Source organism: Myotis nattereri, assembly GCF_964212035.1.
Source record: "Myotis nattereri genome assembly, chromosome: 8".
Lineage (NCBI taxonomy): Eukaryota > Metazoa > Chordata > Mammalia > Chiroptera > Vespertilionidae > Myotis > Myotis nattereri.
Genome location: NC_138083.1, coordinates 34,933,172 through 34,950,005, shown reverse-complemented (window position 1 = coordinate 34,950,005; position 16,834 = coordinate 34,933,172).

Below are 16,834 nucleotides of genomic sequence, written 5' to 3'. Positions count from 1 at the left end.
CTCTCTCCCCCTCTCCTTCCTCTCTAAAATCAATAAAAATTTAAATAAATAAATAATAAGCAAATGAGCCAGGAAGTGACTAACCACCTGTCCTAGTAAACCATCCACAAAAGGCAGCCCCTGGTGGCAGCCCCTGGAAATGCAGCATAACATTTAGGAAGCAGATTCTGGATGCAGCCTATCATCACCCTTATTGACTCACATCCAATGTTCTCAAGTCCATGATTAACAGCAGGTTTCAGGCTGTTTAAAATACCATCCAGGTCTTCGCCAAGTGCGTGAATAATACCCGCTGAGGTCCCAGAAACCAGGCCACACAAGAGAACAAGTTTCCAAAGCTGAAACATCTTGTGCTGACACCTGGACATTCATAGGAGAAACAGGAGTGAGAATTACCCAGAGGGAAATGGAGTTTTCAATGAGCACCCCCCCTCTTTCACTTAACAGTCCTGTAAGATAGAGGTGGCTCTCTCCTGGTTCACAGATGGGCAGCCCAGCTCAGAAAGCTAGAGCAACTTGCCCAGAAACACACAGCCAGTGAGTGGACAAGCTGCAATTTAAAAAGTCACACTTGACTACAAATTCATGATCTTTATAAAAAGGTTTTTGCCATATGCTGGCTTCTTTGCCTGGAACATCTGTCCTCTTCGTTGCATTTTTGACCTATTGACTCTCTGGCTTCAGAAAGACATCGTGTCCTCTATGGAGCCTCCTGTAGGCCCCTCTCAAGAGTCTAGGTTAGGAAGCTTCACCCCACCGTTTCTTCTGCATTCGTTCTCTGATCAGAGTCCTGGGTGCCAATTACCTGATGACCTGTCTGCCTCTATCGCCAGGTTGTGAACTCTTTAGAGGAGTAACGGTGACATTTCACTGTCGAAGCCTCTGCCCCCAGTAAAACCCCTGTAGTCAGGACAGTTCAACGAATAACTCTTTGCTGAATAAAAGTATAAACAAATAAATGGGCACTATATCATGACCCTGCATTGCCCATCAGTTTGACACTTCTCTGAATATAATTTTCTATCTATCATCTATCTATCTATCTATCTATCTATCTATCTATCTATCTCTCTATCTATCTCTTAATTTGCTATATTCAACATATTAGCTAATCCAAGCTGTCCTAGTCATCTGTCTCTAGCCCCCAAAGCCTCTGAAGACCACCCTGTGGGGTGTGGTCAGAGGCGAGCCCACCACTCACGGGTTTGGAGGAGGATGATAGCGAATCCTTGTTCTCCGGCACGGTTTCCTGGATTCTTCTGGGTGGTGGTGGCCCTTATATTGGTAGCTGCAGAATGGGAGGCTGGGCATGGAAGCAAGTCCTGTTTCCGGGGCTTTCTGAGGAGACGCCAAAGAAAATAACAACCCCTGTTCAAGATGAGCAGAGAGACTTCCAACCCAAAGGCCACCCAGGATGCTGGGATTGAAATGTGTGGCTATGGGAGGACCTGCCAAGACTAAGACCAGGCTGCCATGGCGTCTCCAGCTGCCAAGACAATGGCCTTTGTGAGTGGGGGGTAAGGCGAAGACTGAGAATAGACAAATTAGAGAATTTGCTGGTGGGGAATCTATAGTGATCATCAGCCTATTTCTGTCATCATTTGGAAACTGAGGCTCAGAGAGGGGAAGTAACCAGCCTGAGGTCACCCAACAAGACAAGGACAAAAATGAGACCAGAATTGTAGTCCACAGAAGGTCAGGGTCAGCAACCAGAAAGGCCATTCTACGCAATCCTCTGGTGCCCAAGTGCTTTCATGGTGGAGCAAGCCTCGGTTCAAATGTTTGCAATGATGGGGAGCTCACTACCTCTTAAGATTGCCTGTTCCATCTAGTTAGAGTTTCTCCTGAGAGTGAACAAAATCTGCCTCCCGTTACCCCCATGTGTGGGCAACAGTGAAGCCCAGAAAGGTTAAGCACCATGCCTGAGGTGGCACAGCCAGTGTCAGGAGACACACAGATCAGCCTCATCCCTGGAGCACTTGCTCCATCCACTCTACTCTCAATGCAGCAGCAGGTGTGTCACTCAGCTTAAACCCAAAGTCCTACCGTGCCCTACAGGAGCCTGCCTCATCTGATCACTGTCTCTCCAAACTCATCTCCTACCTGTCCCTGCTGGCCCCCACCTCTCTTCCTTCTATTCCAGAAGATTCTGACCTCTTTCCTGCTTTGGGCTTTGCATAAGCCATTCTCTCTGCTCATGACTCTCCTCTCCAGCTGCTCCCAGCTCTTGATGTCACCTCTTCAGAACCTCCCTCACTGCCCACATGCGGTGGCTCCTCTCCATTATCACCACCTCAGCTCCTTGATTGCTTCTTTCACAGAACATCACCACAATTTCATTTTTTAAAATATGTTTTTATTGATTTTTGAGCGAGATGAAGGGAGAGGGAGATAGAAGCATCAATGAGAGAGAAATGTCCATGGGCTGCCTCCTGCAAGCTGCCTACTACCCGGGCATGTGCCCTGACCAGGAATCAAACCTGCGACGTCTTGTTCCATGGGACGACACTCAACCAACTGAGCCACACAACCAGGCCACAATTTGATTTTGTTAAAGAACTTGTTCATTGCCCTCAGCAAGTTGTTAGCACCCTGTGCTCTGATGCTTTCCTCAAATGTGGGTTTCAAAGGCTCTGACCTGTCTCTAGAATGTTCTAAACCTTTCTCTGGGGCATCCTATAAAACCAGGCCCTACCTGGGAAGCTGGCAAGATCCCATCACCTGAGATGCTCAGCAATTGGACGAGGTGACTACTCGCTCTTAAGGGACGTGGCATGACTGTAAACCGTGACCCTAAATTTCCTTGGTCTATTGTTGAAAGACCATTGTTGCATATTTTAGTTTATTCGACCTGAGTCTAGCTGCCCCACATGAATATCTTTCCCTTGGGTTTCCTATCTCTTTCCTTTTGTCACCCTCCCCACCTCCCAAGACCCCAACTACGCCTGGCTGGCCGTGGTCCGGCTGCAGAGACTCGTGCTAGGTGCTGTTTCTCAGCATGAACCACACCTGGACCACAGCCAGCTTTCCCCATGACATTGGCCACCTTGCACGGCCAAGCTCTGAGGTGACAGTAACTTGTCTTCTGGGTGTGGGGCTAGGGCAGTGGTTCTCAACCTTCCTAATGCCTCGACCCTTTAATAGATTTTCTCATGTTGTGGTGACCCCCAATTTCATTGTTCAAATTGAACATAATTAAAGCATAGTGATTAATCACAAAAACAATATGTAATTATATATGTGTTTTCTGATGGTCTTAGGCGACTCCTGTGAAAGGGTTGTTCGACCCCCAAAGGGGTCGCGACCCACAGGTTGAGAACCACTGGGCTAGGGGATGGCACAAAGGCAAGAGGGTGAGCAGAGGAGCCTGAACTCTCATATGCAGCTCACAGGTCCTGCTAAGGAGCCATATTCTCAGGGTCCCCACCCCTCTGCAGCTTCACGGCCCCAGCACACATGAGGACAGGACTTTGCCACACCCTTAAGGGCCCCTGTCTGCTAAAGCATTTGGGGGCCCCCAAGTCTGACCTACACTAGGCTACATCTCCCAAAGTGGGGAGAAACCATGCCCCCTTCTTCCCGCAGTCCTCCAGACCCTACTCCCAATAGTGTGTGTACAACTCTTAAATAAGTGTGTATATGCCTACACATATGTATGTGTGCATGTCACACACATACAGCACACATGTGCATACGTGCACATGTGCATGACAGTGTAAGCTAGACTCAGATGAAGATGCATCTGTTGCCTAAAGGAGCAGAACTTTTTACAGAATCATGGAGACCAGGTTGCCACTCTTCTGAATGAAAGAGCTCACTACCAGCAAAGGTGGATTTGGGTCTCTCCAGATTGCTGGTTCTGTTTTGTTTTGTTTTTCTTTTCCCTCTTAGAGTCTTTAGACACAGTTATCTAAAGCCCACTAGAGAACAAAGCCAATACTAAGGAAATGAGAAAATATACCATTTGCGTGCCTGTATCTAGCTATGCCTGAAGTCGTATAGACCCCAGACTTTTCAGTTAAAATACATTCTCTCCACGCCCTCTTTTTTCATTTTTGCTCAGGCCCTTATGAATTGAATTCCTGCCGCTGAAACCCACCACAGTCCTTACTCATGCATTTGAACATTCCCTTGGCCTCCTCCCTCCTGGTGGCTGCCGGAGAGTCACACACGACATGCGAAAGACCACAGACAGCACAGCCAGAGGAGCACTGGGAGCTCTTCGTGTAACCTCCTTGCTGGGAAGTCGGGGGAGCCAGTGGCTCCGAGAAGGTGAAGGAATCATCCAAGGCCTCCCAGTGACCTCGAACCCCACTTCCTTTCCTCTTTTATTGCATATCTTGCAGTTTTGTTGGAATTTTTTACTGGTGGTAACCCTAAAAAAATTACACATCATTACTTAGAAAGCTTGTTTAAAATACAGGAGCTTGAGCCCCATCCCTAGGTAATTTGGGTCAGGTGTTCCGGGAACCCAAGAGTGGCCTGTGTCCAGTTTCTCAGGATTGCTGACCAGAAAGGGGAATGACTGTACCACATGACTCAAAGGTGCCTTCTTCCCTGGTTTCTATGAGCCGTGACCCCCACCCCAATCTCTGAACCCCAGCTCAGCCCAGGCATGACCCTCATAACCCTGCTGCTCACGTATACAGCACCTTGCAGTGCAGCCTGACGGTCCTGCAGAAGCTCGGAGCCATAAGAGCAGACTATTGACAATTGCCATTTATTTGGCACTTGCTGTGTACCAGGGTTTTTTTTTTCCTTCTACATCTGGTTTCATCCCCTCACAACCTTGCAAGGGGTGTCACTGCCCCTCTTTTTCGAATGAGGAGCATAAGGCTTAGAAGAGAAGGACAACTTGCTCAAGGTCACGCAGACAGGAAAGGGCAGAGCTGGGAAGAAGACCTAAGTCTGTATCTTCGCGGACTGAGAACGGCTGTTCCAGCTCATGCCTCCTGGGGGCAACAGCGAGTCGCATCCTTCTGCTCTTGGTGCCCAGCACCTGCTAGGCAGCTGCTGTGTCCCCGGCACTGGGCTTGGTGCTGTAGGTACACTTTCACCATTAGTCCTCACGACAAGCCTGTGAGGAGGTTTGGGGCCCATTTCCCAGTGGAGGAAACAGGTTCAGAGAGGGTAGGTGGCTTGCCCAGGCCTCACAAGGACAGGATCTGAGCATTTGGTTCCCCAGGGAAGGCGCTTCGGCCAAGGTCACACTGAGGCCAGCTGCTGGGGCAGAACAGACCTTGGGCTTGGATATCCTGTTTCTCCGTCAGCCTCTGCTGTTTGCGTTGGTTGTAATGCCTGGCACATTGGCCCGTGTCAACCTGGAACCGGCCACAGGAAACTCAGCCACTTGGCAACAGATGCACTGGCAGAGAGCTCAGGGGCACCCTGTGGCTGTGCCCTCTGCTCATCCACCTGAAGCTCAGCAAGGACCAGGTGGGCCTGTTCTTCAGGCGAACGTGGCCAGGGCAAAGGATGAGATAGGTGGGGGCGCTAGCCTTCCTCACACTGACCATGGGCCCTCCATCAGAGCACAGAGCAGGGAGGAGGCGGCAGCTCATGTCCCTACGCCTGGGCTGGGACCTGGAGAGCCCAGGCCAGTAGAGTCTTTCTGGGTGGCCTTGGAACAGTCACCAATCCCTCTTCCCTGGCTGCCTGGCATCCAGTTCCGCCAATACCTGAGGCCCCTCTTCCTCCAGGCGTGAGGAAGAGACCCGAGGGCTGTGCTGAAATCTGTTTTCCCACCCCGGGAACACAGTCCAGGGAGCTGAGTGTCATGTGGTGACCTTAGACCTAGTGTTGGCCCCAGGCCTCAGTTGCTCCATCTGTAAAGTGGGGTAAACACCCCTGTGCCTGGATCCCGGTGCCAAAATGCAAGTCAAAAGGGTGCCGAGGCGGCTCTCAGGATGTTGGTCAGAGCCTGGCTCTGGGGTGGGTTGGAATCCTCTCTCCACCTGTTGTTGACTGTATAATCTCTCGGAGGCATGCCATCTCACCGACCCTCAGGTTCCTTACCTGTGAAATGGGACGAGCAACCCGACTTACCTCCCAGGTGTGCTGTGAGGATGAGGTGGGATAATGCATGTGGCAGGGTTAGCACCTGGCAGTCCCTTGATACATGATAACACGACTACGATGATGATTATAATTATTCTTGGTTTCTGGTCACTTCACTTCTCTCCACCTCCGTTTTCCCATCCAAATGTGAAGATTAAATGAGACAGAGCATCCCATATGCTTAGTGCTCAATTAAGGCCAACATGGCAGGTGCACGTCCTTATTGAGCCCAAGTTCCCCCTCTGGGCCACGTCTGGAAGTCTGAGAACTGTGGTGTCAAGGGTGACTATGATTGATTACAGGGACTGACTGGATGGACCGTGGTGCTGAGGAGCCCATGGAGGCTGCTGCTGGGCTTGGAGGGGATGATTGATTAGTGAGGTCTGCCCCGAGTGCAGGATGGGGGCGTGGGGCACCACATTTTGCTGGTCTTGGACAAGGTGATGTCTGAAGGCCCCAGTGTGGCGGTTCATGGACTGCAGGACACTGGTCCAAGGCAGTAAAGAAGGAGACCCCGATCTGGATTCCGGCCCAGCTCTGCTAATCACCTGCTTTGTGACTCTGAGCCGGACGCTGTTGTCACAAAATGAAGGGAGCACACAGAACAGAAGTTCCCTCCCAGACAGCGGACCCAGTGGGGCCCTGAGCGTCGGTAATGAGCGTCTGGGGCTTCTTGCCACATTCCCACCAGCCTGAGGGCCCCATGCTCTGGCCTGGGCAGGAATCCCACCAGCTCCTGGGCATGACCCCTCTCTGAGGCCACGAGGGCTGGGGCCACAGAGCATCGCCCAGCGCCCAGCACACAGCACGCACTCAATACGCTTTTATTACAGCCTGCGGAAGCATTTTTAAAATCCGTGCATTTTATAAGCCTGGCCTTGGAGTCAACCTCGGCTGTGTGTCCCAGGCTTTCCCTTTGTCAGCTATGCGACAGCAAGCAAGTGCCTAACCTCGTTTTTGTGGGTTTCTTTTTTTGTCTTTGTTTTGTTTTTTAATCATAAAATGAGAATAGAATGGTTTCTACCTCAGAAGAGCTGCAGTGGGAATTAAACGAGAACGCATCAGGTCTGCGTGGTGGCTGAGAGGGTCGGCTTCTCCCCCCTGCTGTGCGGCCTTGGGTATCCCTGGCCTCGCGGAGCCTGGTGCTTCTCTGCTCTGGGCGCTAATGCCAGGCCCAACGCTCCTCCAGTTCGCTGTCCGCGTCCAGCACAAAGCGGGGCTGTGTCAGTGCCCCTTCCCACCCACACCCTCCAAAGCAGGGGTGTGGGGGGACATGGGAAGGGTCCTTGGTGGTGGTGGAGGCCGGTGCTCTCAGAGCCATTGGAGGTGTCACCCCGGGAGGAGAAGCAGTGACAGCTCTGTGCGTCCAGCCCTGTCCCCTCTCCAGGCAGAGGCAGTCTCCTTGAGCGGAAGGCATTTGCCTTTCAGGAACAAAGGCCCCAGTCATGAGGATCGTGGGATGAATTTCTCATTGAAAATCTCCAGCGAGGCATTAAGCATCAGCTATCCGGGGCCTGAGACGTACTAATCTCGGCGTGACACCCCAGTGTGACCACTAATCCCCTCCGTGGAGGCTTCCTGGTCCCACTGACGCAACCCTTAAGCTCTGAGCTGGCATCTTTTCCCAAACATGGCTCGGCTCCTGGTGAGAAAGGTCCTGAAGGTCACCCTGCCTCCTGAGGCCAGAGAAGGCTGCAGTGGCACAGAGGTGGAGGCGGCTAATGGAGGCTCCGTCCAAGGCGCCCCTGCCCCTCCTCCTTCCTCACCCGATGACAGACCTATCGATGTGCACTCCGTCCCAGCCATCACATGAAATGTCTTTATTTTTACTATGAAAAGGCTGAAAGGGTTGTCACTTGGTTTTTGAAATCAGGCAGGCACCAGTAATTCATCCACTTTACAACAGGCCCCGGTTTCTCGCCGTTGAACTGCCTACTCAGGAATTCTTGGCAAATAAGAACGATCAAAGTAACAAGAGGTTTCCAACATCCTGTCACTTTATGCCTGCTTCATAACAATCAATAAAGCTGTCATAACATTCCAACGTGGAGACATTTCATTAGACGTGCAGCAACTCGGGCATTGCTGCTTTCTTTACTGATGTGGAGGTAACACACTTTGTGTTTCAGCTCTCAAATATTTTCCAAAACCCTGGGCTCTGGAACATCTACGGGGTTAAGTAGCTCCCCCACGTCTCGGCCCTAGAAAATGAGGACTGACTGGTGGACAGGGAGCCTTGCCTCTCCCCACCCCTAGCTGGGGCCTCCTCCTCCTCTCCTTTCTCCCAAGCAGTTTGCCCAAGTTTCCCAGAAAATACTCACCATGGTTGGAAGGTCTGCTGCTCCCCCGAGTCCTCTGAAGTCCGGGCAGCCTATGCTTTTCCACCTTGGGTCGCCCAGAGCTGGCTCAGGGGCTGGTCTGGAGTGGGAATCAAATGATGTTTGTGGGAAGACAGAAGGGAGAGCGGATGGGAAGAAGGAAGGAAGCGAGGGAGAAAGGATGAGAGGGGAGAGATCCACTCGCCACCATTCTCAGCCTCTCTGGCTCCCCTGGACCCTCCCCAGGCCTCCTCTCCGGCCTCCAGGACCTGCTCTGTATCAGTCCCTCCAGGTTCCCAGAGCCAGGCCTGAGATCACACCCCACAAATCTCCCCATCCTTTGTGCCTCTTTTTAAAAAACCTCTAAAAAATTTTTCAATTAGTTTACATTCAACATTATTTAGTTTCAGGTGTACAGCATATTGGCCACACAATCATACACTCCACAAGTGTGCCCCCCAACACCCACCTGGCACCATACAATATTATTGACTACTAGGGGCCCAGTGCACAAATTCGTGTACCTTGAAAGGAACTGTGGGCTGTGAGGCTGCGGTGGGCACATGGGTGGGACTTGGCACATCCTCCACACCCCCGCCCGGCCCTTCCCGCTGTGACCCCATCCCCTGTCTGCCGGTAGCTCCCACTCTTGCCGCTGCTCCCACACGCTGATGCATGGAGCGATTGGGGCTGGAGCCAGCAGCGGGTGTGAGCAGTGGCTGCTGCCCCGATCACCCCTCAGGAGCAGAGGAGGTGGAGAAGCCCTGAGATGCGATCGGGGTCAGCAGCCACTGCTCGCACCCGCTGATGGCGCTGAGTGATTGGCCCCACGGTGTGCAGGAGCAAAGAATTTTCAGTAACCACCAGAGGCTTGCCCCAGTGACAGCAACTGGCGCCCCACCTTGGTCTGGCGACCCTGCTCACCTGCTCCACCATCCCGCCGTGGCTGATGCCCTCCATGTTCTGCGTGCGCCCCCTGGTGGTCAGCGCACATCATAGCAACTGGTTGTTCAGTTGTTCCACTGTTCAGTCTATTTGCATATTAGAGTTTTATATATATAGATATTCCCTATGCTGTACTTTACATCTCCATGACTATTTCATAACAACCAATCTGTACTTCTCAATCCCTTCAACTTTTTCACTCAGTTGTCCAACCTCCCTCTCCTCTGGCAACCATTAGTCTCGTCTTTGTATCTATGAGTCTGTTTCTGTTTTGTATGTTTATATTGATCTATGGATTCCACATATAAGTAAGATCACATGGTATTTGTCTTTCTCTGTCTGACTTATTTCACTTAGCATAATACCCTCTAGGTCCATCCATGCTGTGGCAAATGATAAGATTTCATTCTTATTATTCCACTAGAGGCCCAATGCACAAAGATTCGTGCAAGAATGGGCCTTCTTTCCCCTGGCTGCTGGCACCACCTTCGCTCTGGCCAGACCCGCCTTTCCGCCTTCCCACACTGCCCAAAGGCCCGGAATGGCTGGGTGGTGCAGCACGCCTGCATCGTTGCCACGGCGACAACACAAGTATCCCGCCCCCCCCGCCGCTCGGTGCCTGTGTATGCAAATTAACCCACCATCTTTGTTGGGTTAATTTGCATATTCACTCCTGATTATCTGGTGGGTGTCGCGAAGGTATGGTCGATCTGCATCTTTCTCTTTTATTAGTGTAGATTGTAATTAATATTCCATTGTGTAAATGTACCACAGCTTTTTTATCCACTCATCTATAGATGGCACTCAGGTTGCTTCCATAGCTTGGCTATTGTAAATAACACTGCCATGAATGTAGGGCTGCATATAGTCTTTCAAATTAGTGTTTGGGGTTTCTTCAGATATATACCCAGAAGTGGAATCGCTGGGTCATAAGGCAGTTGTTATTTTTTCAATTTTTTGAGGAAACTCCATGCTGTTTTCCTCAGTGGCTACACCAGTCCTTCAGGGCACCTCTTATAGGAACCCCTCCCTGACTCGGCAGTTGGTCCTGCTCACTTTCTGCCTTGTGGGTTTTGAACAGGTCTCTTCCTTGCTTACACACACACACACACACACACACACACACACACACGTCAACTCTGGGAGGCCAATTTCTGTCTGGGTTTTATCTCTTGTTTCCCTCTATGGCCGATACAGAGTGAGCTGAAATGTATTTGTCACTTGCATCTGTCAGGAGTATCTGAGTTGCTTGTGATGGAAAACACAACCCAATCTGACTTAAGTGTGAAAGGGAGTGTCATTGCCTCATGCAACTCAAAGGTCCATGGTTTGAGCAGGCTACGCTTCTTTCTGTGACCTGGCTCTACTTTCTTCATCAGTTTCACTCTCAAACTGATTCCCAAAAGGGGTGGCAGAGTTGGTCCCCAGCAACTCCAGGTCCACACTCTCTTAATAACCCAGCAGGAATTGCTTATCTCTTTCCCAATCATCTCTTCCAAAGGCTATGGCTGTGCCCTGGGCCTGGCTGAGGTTGCATGCTGAGCTCCGAACCAATCAGTGGCCAGGGTGAAGGATACACCAAGTGACCAATATGAAAGCAATGTGGTGCGGTGGCTGGCGGGGCAGCAGGGCAGGCAGGGGAGCACGGCCTAGGGAAGAACTGGCTTCAAGAACGAGGAAGTGGTGCCTGGGCCAAGGTCGAGAAAGAAGAGGCCGATGAAGGTCTATTGGTTTCCTGCAGGTGGGGGTCCCTGAGGACCTGGTGAGGCCTGAGTTATGGGGTGACACCTGGAAAGCAGGTGGATGGAGGACTGGACTTGTCCAGAACAAGCACGCTGCTCAAACCCCTGGACCAGGAGTATCAGTGTCTGCAGGGGGCTTGTTGGAAATGCAGACTCCCAGGCCCTGGCCCCGACCACTGGCACCAAAGCCTGCATTTAAATAACAGCTCCAGGTGGTTCTTGCTCGAGTTCAAGGTTGAAAGCACAGCTCTGGGGAACCTGACTGTGAAGGGGAAGAGAGGGGAGAAGGGCTCTGGTGGGAGTGTAGCCTCAAGGGAGAAACCTTGATTCTTCCTGAGGAGGAGAGGCCGGAGCATGAAAAGTTGTGCTTTCTTAACAATAAAAAAGTTCACCTTCTGCTCACAATGTGAAGCTTCATGAGTATTTAGCCAGGCACTCGTTCAGATTTGCATAAATCAGATTCACATCAAATGTGACCTGAACGTAGTTGTTGCCTGAGGAACAAACGTCGAGGTGGATGTTTCCTGAACGCCTCCCACTGCGGAGCCCTTGGCAGCTGGAGGCTTCCCCGGGGTCGTTTCTTGCTGCACCAAGGGCAGCAGGTGCTGTGGGGCCCGCAGAGACTTCGGGGCGAATGCCCAAGTTTGCTGCACTCCCCTCTGCTCTCCTTTCTTTGTCCCCCCAGCTGGCTCCGTGTGGCTCTCCTCCAGGCCCACAGGGACCCTCCGATGGTTCTGGCAAAAGGAGGTTGAAAAAAGGAATGTTGTCATATATGTCACCAGGCCAGACGGCCCTGTGAGCCACCACAGTCAGAGTGTCCTCAGGCCATGGCCCACGTCGCATGCGGGAAACCTGGAGCGCCCTGAGCTCTGGGGTTGCTTTATGCAGGGTGTGGGGAGATCCTCCCACCGCGGGTTCCCCGGACCCCAGCCCTGGCACCTCCAGGATGGGGTCTCTTGTCTGTCACACTGAGTCCTCTCCACGTCCCCCCCCCCCCACCCCCCGGCCACAGGCAGAGCCATAGAGCCAAGAGGTGGTGAAGGCGCCATCCATGCATCCCAACCCCTATGGTACCCATGGGAAACTGAGGCCAGAGCAGCACCAGGGGTGGGGGTGGGGGCTCAGCAAGGAGACGGCAGGGCAGCTGTAGGCCAGGACAAAAACTTAAGGCTCTCTCATCTCTGAGGCTCTGGACATCACCCGCCTCTTGCTCTGAGCCAGAAGACCTGGGTTTGAATTTCACTCTGCCTCCTTCTAGCTGTGTGGAGATGAGCCAGGCACCTCTCTGAGCCTCAGTTTCCTCTCTGGAAAACAGGAATAATAGCAGCCACCTCCTAGGGTGGTTGTGAGGACCACATGTACTACAGTCCCATTTCCACATGGGGAGACTGAGGCGCAGAGAGTTTAGTATCCTAGCAGGCCGGAGAACTGGGGTTTGAACCCAATTCTGACTCCCCAGCCACACCTTTAGCCAGATCACTTCTCTGAGTCTGTTTCCTCACACTTAAAATGAAGGTAATGAAGGGTGGCTCGAAAAATTAAATGAGATCCTGAAGGCCACGTGCCCGCACAATGCCTGGCATAAAAAAATACTGCTTTAACAAGTACCTTCAGAGCAAGTGTAAAAAACATGGATTAGCAGGGTCATGGCGCCACCGTGTGGTGAAGTGTGGGAACTGCACCTCCATCCCCTACCCTGGAGAGGGCTCCATCTTCTCAGCTTTGAGCTTGTCCAAACCCAAGCTCGAATGAAGGGACTATTTGGCGGGATAGGAGATTATTGATGAGTAAATCAAGGTGACAGCCCCTCGATATGGGGTCATGAAGTCCTGCAGTGACTCTCTGGGGTTTAAACATCCTCACCCTAGTCCTGGCAGTGGTCCCATGTTGATCCTACAGGTGGGAGGGTCACTGGGTCCCTGCAACTGAAAGCAAAGAGAGACAGAACATGCCGCCGTGAGAAACACCTGTAGTGGCCACGATTTTTCCAGAGGGCCCTCTGGCCTCTGGCCGGGTCCCCTCCGTTTCTCTAACACTCACCACTGAGGGAAAGGTCTGTAGAGACCGTGCATATTTTACAGATGGGAGAACAGAGGCCCAGAGAGGATGGGGCTGGGATAAGGTCACCCAGAGAGCTGGCAGCGGAACTGAGGTTTGAGACCAGGTGTCAGGATGCCCAAGCCAGGGTTCTTTTTTGCCATCTTCTCCGACTTTCACCATACTAGGTGTACCAGTTAATAATGCGGATTTTTTCCACTAGATGGAGTTACACATATGTTGATAGATATGCGATTTGATATGTGTGCTATTTTGTTGTATTGACAACACGCTTCAAAACTTCGTATGTCAAACTTTCTGAAGGTGTTAACATCATAGATATTTTTACCCTTAAAAATGTCGAATTTCGTGCCCAAAAAAAGAGCACTTGCGGGAAGTTTTAATTCATTACTTTATTTTGAAGAAAAGTGCTGCTGAAAGTTATCATATACTTCGGGAAGCTTATGGTGAACATGCTCCATCTCAAGATACTTGCGAACGCTGGTTTAAACGCTTTAAAAGTGATGATTTCGATGTGAAAGACAAAGAACGCCCAGGTCAACCGAAAACGTTTGAAGACCAACAATGACAAGCATTATTGGATGAAGATGCGTGTCAAACTCAGAAACAACTCGCAGAAAGATTAAACGTTGCTCAGCAAACAATTTCTGATCATTCACAAGCAATGGGAAAGATTTTAAAGGAAGGAAAATGGGTGCCACATCAACTGAACGTAAGACAAATGGAAAACCGAAAAGTCATCAGTAAAATGTTGCTTCAACGGCACGGAAGAAAGTCTTTTTTGCATCAAATGTGACTGGCGATGAAAAGCGGATTTATTTTGAGAATCCCAAATGCACAAAATCATGGTTGATCCAGGTCAACCATCAACATCAACTGCAAGGCCAAATCGCTTCGGAAAGAAGACAGTACTCTGCGTTTGGTGGGATCAGGAAGGTGTGGTGTATTATGAGCTTCTAAAACCAGGTGAAACCGTTAATACTGATCGCTACCGACTACAAATAATCAATTTGAACCACTTTGATCATGAAATGACCAGAATGTGCCAGAAGACACGGCAAAGTAATTTTGCTTCATGATGACGCACCGTCACACACTTCAAAACCAGTTAAAGACACGTTAAAAGATCTTGCCTGGGAAGTATTAACGCACCCGCCGTATTCACCAGACCTTGCTCCTTCAGATTACCACTTGTTCCAATCGATGGCACACGCATTTTCTGAGCAGCACTTCAAAACACATGAAGAAGTGGAAAATTGGGTCTCTTTTTTTTTAAAAATATATTTTATTGATGTTTTACAGAGAGGAAGGGAGAGAGATAGAGAGTTAGAAACATCGATGAGAGAGAAACATCGATCAGCTGCCTCCTGCACACCCCCCACTGGGGATGTGCCCGCAACCCAGGTACATGCCCTTGACCGGAATTGAACCTGGGACCTTTCAGTCGGCAAGCCGACGCTCTATCCACTGAGCCAAACCGGTTTCGGCTGAAAATTGGGTCTCTTAACAGTCTGTCTCAAAACAAGAAAAGTTCTATTGGGACGGTATCCACAAATTACCTGGAAGATGGGGGAAATGTGCAGCTAGCGATGGACATTACTTTGAATAAAGCACTTTTGGTGCTTCTCTTGAAATTATTGTGTTTTCTTTGATTACAAAATGCGCATTTTTAACCGAATTCGCCCTTTACCGGTTAGAAATGCGGATCGCCTGGACGCCCACTGTAGCAGTGGTCACTGTGGAGTGGGCTCTCTCAGGAACCCCACGGGCACACTGGTCACGTGGAGCTGGCTGCCAGGAGCTCAGCCTTCGTGCTCAGTATGGATCAAAGCGCGGATTGTACGCCGAGGGCTCTCCAGGCTCCGGGACTTTATCCCTGCTTCCAGGGCCCTTGAGAACGGACTATGTAACCCTGAAGGGGGGGTGGGATCGGGAGACACTGGGGGTGCGTATGAGAAGGGAAAAAACTTACTTTTAATCAGCCAAGTAATGAAAGGAAATGTTTGTCCTGGGAAAAATCAGAAAGAGGTGGGGACAATAGTTGGCAACGCTGTTCTGGGGCCCAGGAGCCCGGCTCCTCCCCTGGTCTCCACCATCCCTTTCTACGTGGCTTAAGCAAACCACTGAGCTTCTGTGCGCTCCGGTGTCTGTGTTTATAAAACGTGCATGTTTGCTGGCCCGGCCTCTCCCGGGTGTGGCACCAGGACATGGCCCTGGGACACGTTGCGAATAGTTCCTCCCTCGGCACGTGTAGTCCTGGGCGCCTGCACGTCACATGCTGCCGTGGGGGCTCCGTGCCCTCCGGGCTCTGCATTGGAAGAGCTTTGATGTGGCCTCTAGTGACCTGGTCCTGACCCTGCCGTACTGTCCAGGCATGTGGCCCTGGGCTAGTCCCTTTGCCTCCCTTGGCCTCAGTTTCCCCATTTCTGAAACAGAAAAGGTTATCCTTAACGATCTGCAAGGGGGTGAGGGGCTTTGAGGGTGACTGTGTCCTTGAGTCACAGACACGGACTCTCCTCCAGAATCTTGTGCAAAATGGAAAGTTTGCTCCTTTGAGAGCCTGTGTCCAGGCAGAGAGCCCCACACGTGGCAGGAAGAAGGCAGCAGCTGGGAGCTGGGGTGGCCCTGGTGCCTGAGCTCAGACCTCAGGGACTGGGGGTGGGGAGTGTCAGGGGTGCAGGCCTCCGACTGGGTGGGCACCCTCTTCACACAGGGAGGTGCTGGGAGGATGAAGCAGCAGTGAAGGCCTATCTCAGTGTCTCCTCTCGTCCTCCAAGGCCTTGGCACCAGCCCGTCCCACTGTGGCCTGCCTTGTCCACCTCGGCACATCTGACACCAGCATCAGGTTCATCTCCTCCTCAGGAACCTTTCATAGCTCCCCACTGCCTGCAGGAGAAAGTCTAAACCCTTCAGCCAGTCTTCAAGACCCCCATGTCCTGCGGCTCAACTGTTCTAACCAGACCAGTCCTTGCTCTCCCCCCAAGCCCCTTGGGCTTTCTGCCTTCTGTGCCTCTACTCACTGTGGTAAGTGAAAGAGGGAAGGTTCTGAAGTCAAACTCAGGCCAGTTCCTCCATTTAGTTGCTGTATGAACTTGGCAAGTCACTTAACCTCTCTGAGCCTCACCTCCTCATCTGTGAAGTGAGGATAATGTCCTTTAACCCCCAGAATGGTTGCGGGATTTCACAAGATAGTGGGTGATACTTGCTAGGCATTTAGCACATGGTGTCTGCTTCCTGTCCATCTTCCTCCCTCTGTCAAACCTGATGTGCAGTCGTGGGTTTCAGCTCCAAAGGTCACTTCTCCCCATCATGCTTCCCCAACCAAAAGACCTGCCCAATAAGGCCAGGAGGCACAAGGGCCTGGGGGAGGCGGAGGGTCCAGCCTTCTCCAAGATTCCCAACTGGCTTTGAGAAGACTGGTCAGAAGCACGGGGATGAACAGAGCAGAAAAGGACTTGGGAAGTTCACACTCAAAGAGGCTCCCTCAGGCTGGGGTGGCCCTGTGACAGGGGATGAGGGCACCCTTGGGGCAGGAATACTCCTGCAGTTGGAGCACGTGGAGTGTGGGAGCCACAGGCTGGGGAGTGGGGCCCATCATGCGATTGGGTCACTGCTTTCCAGATGACATCATCATTCTGTGATCAAACCTCCCAGGAGACCCCCCAAATGGGTGTCCCACCAAGAGGGCCGCTGGGATAGAGAGATGACCAACAC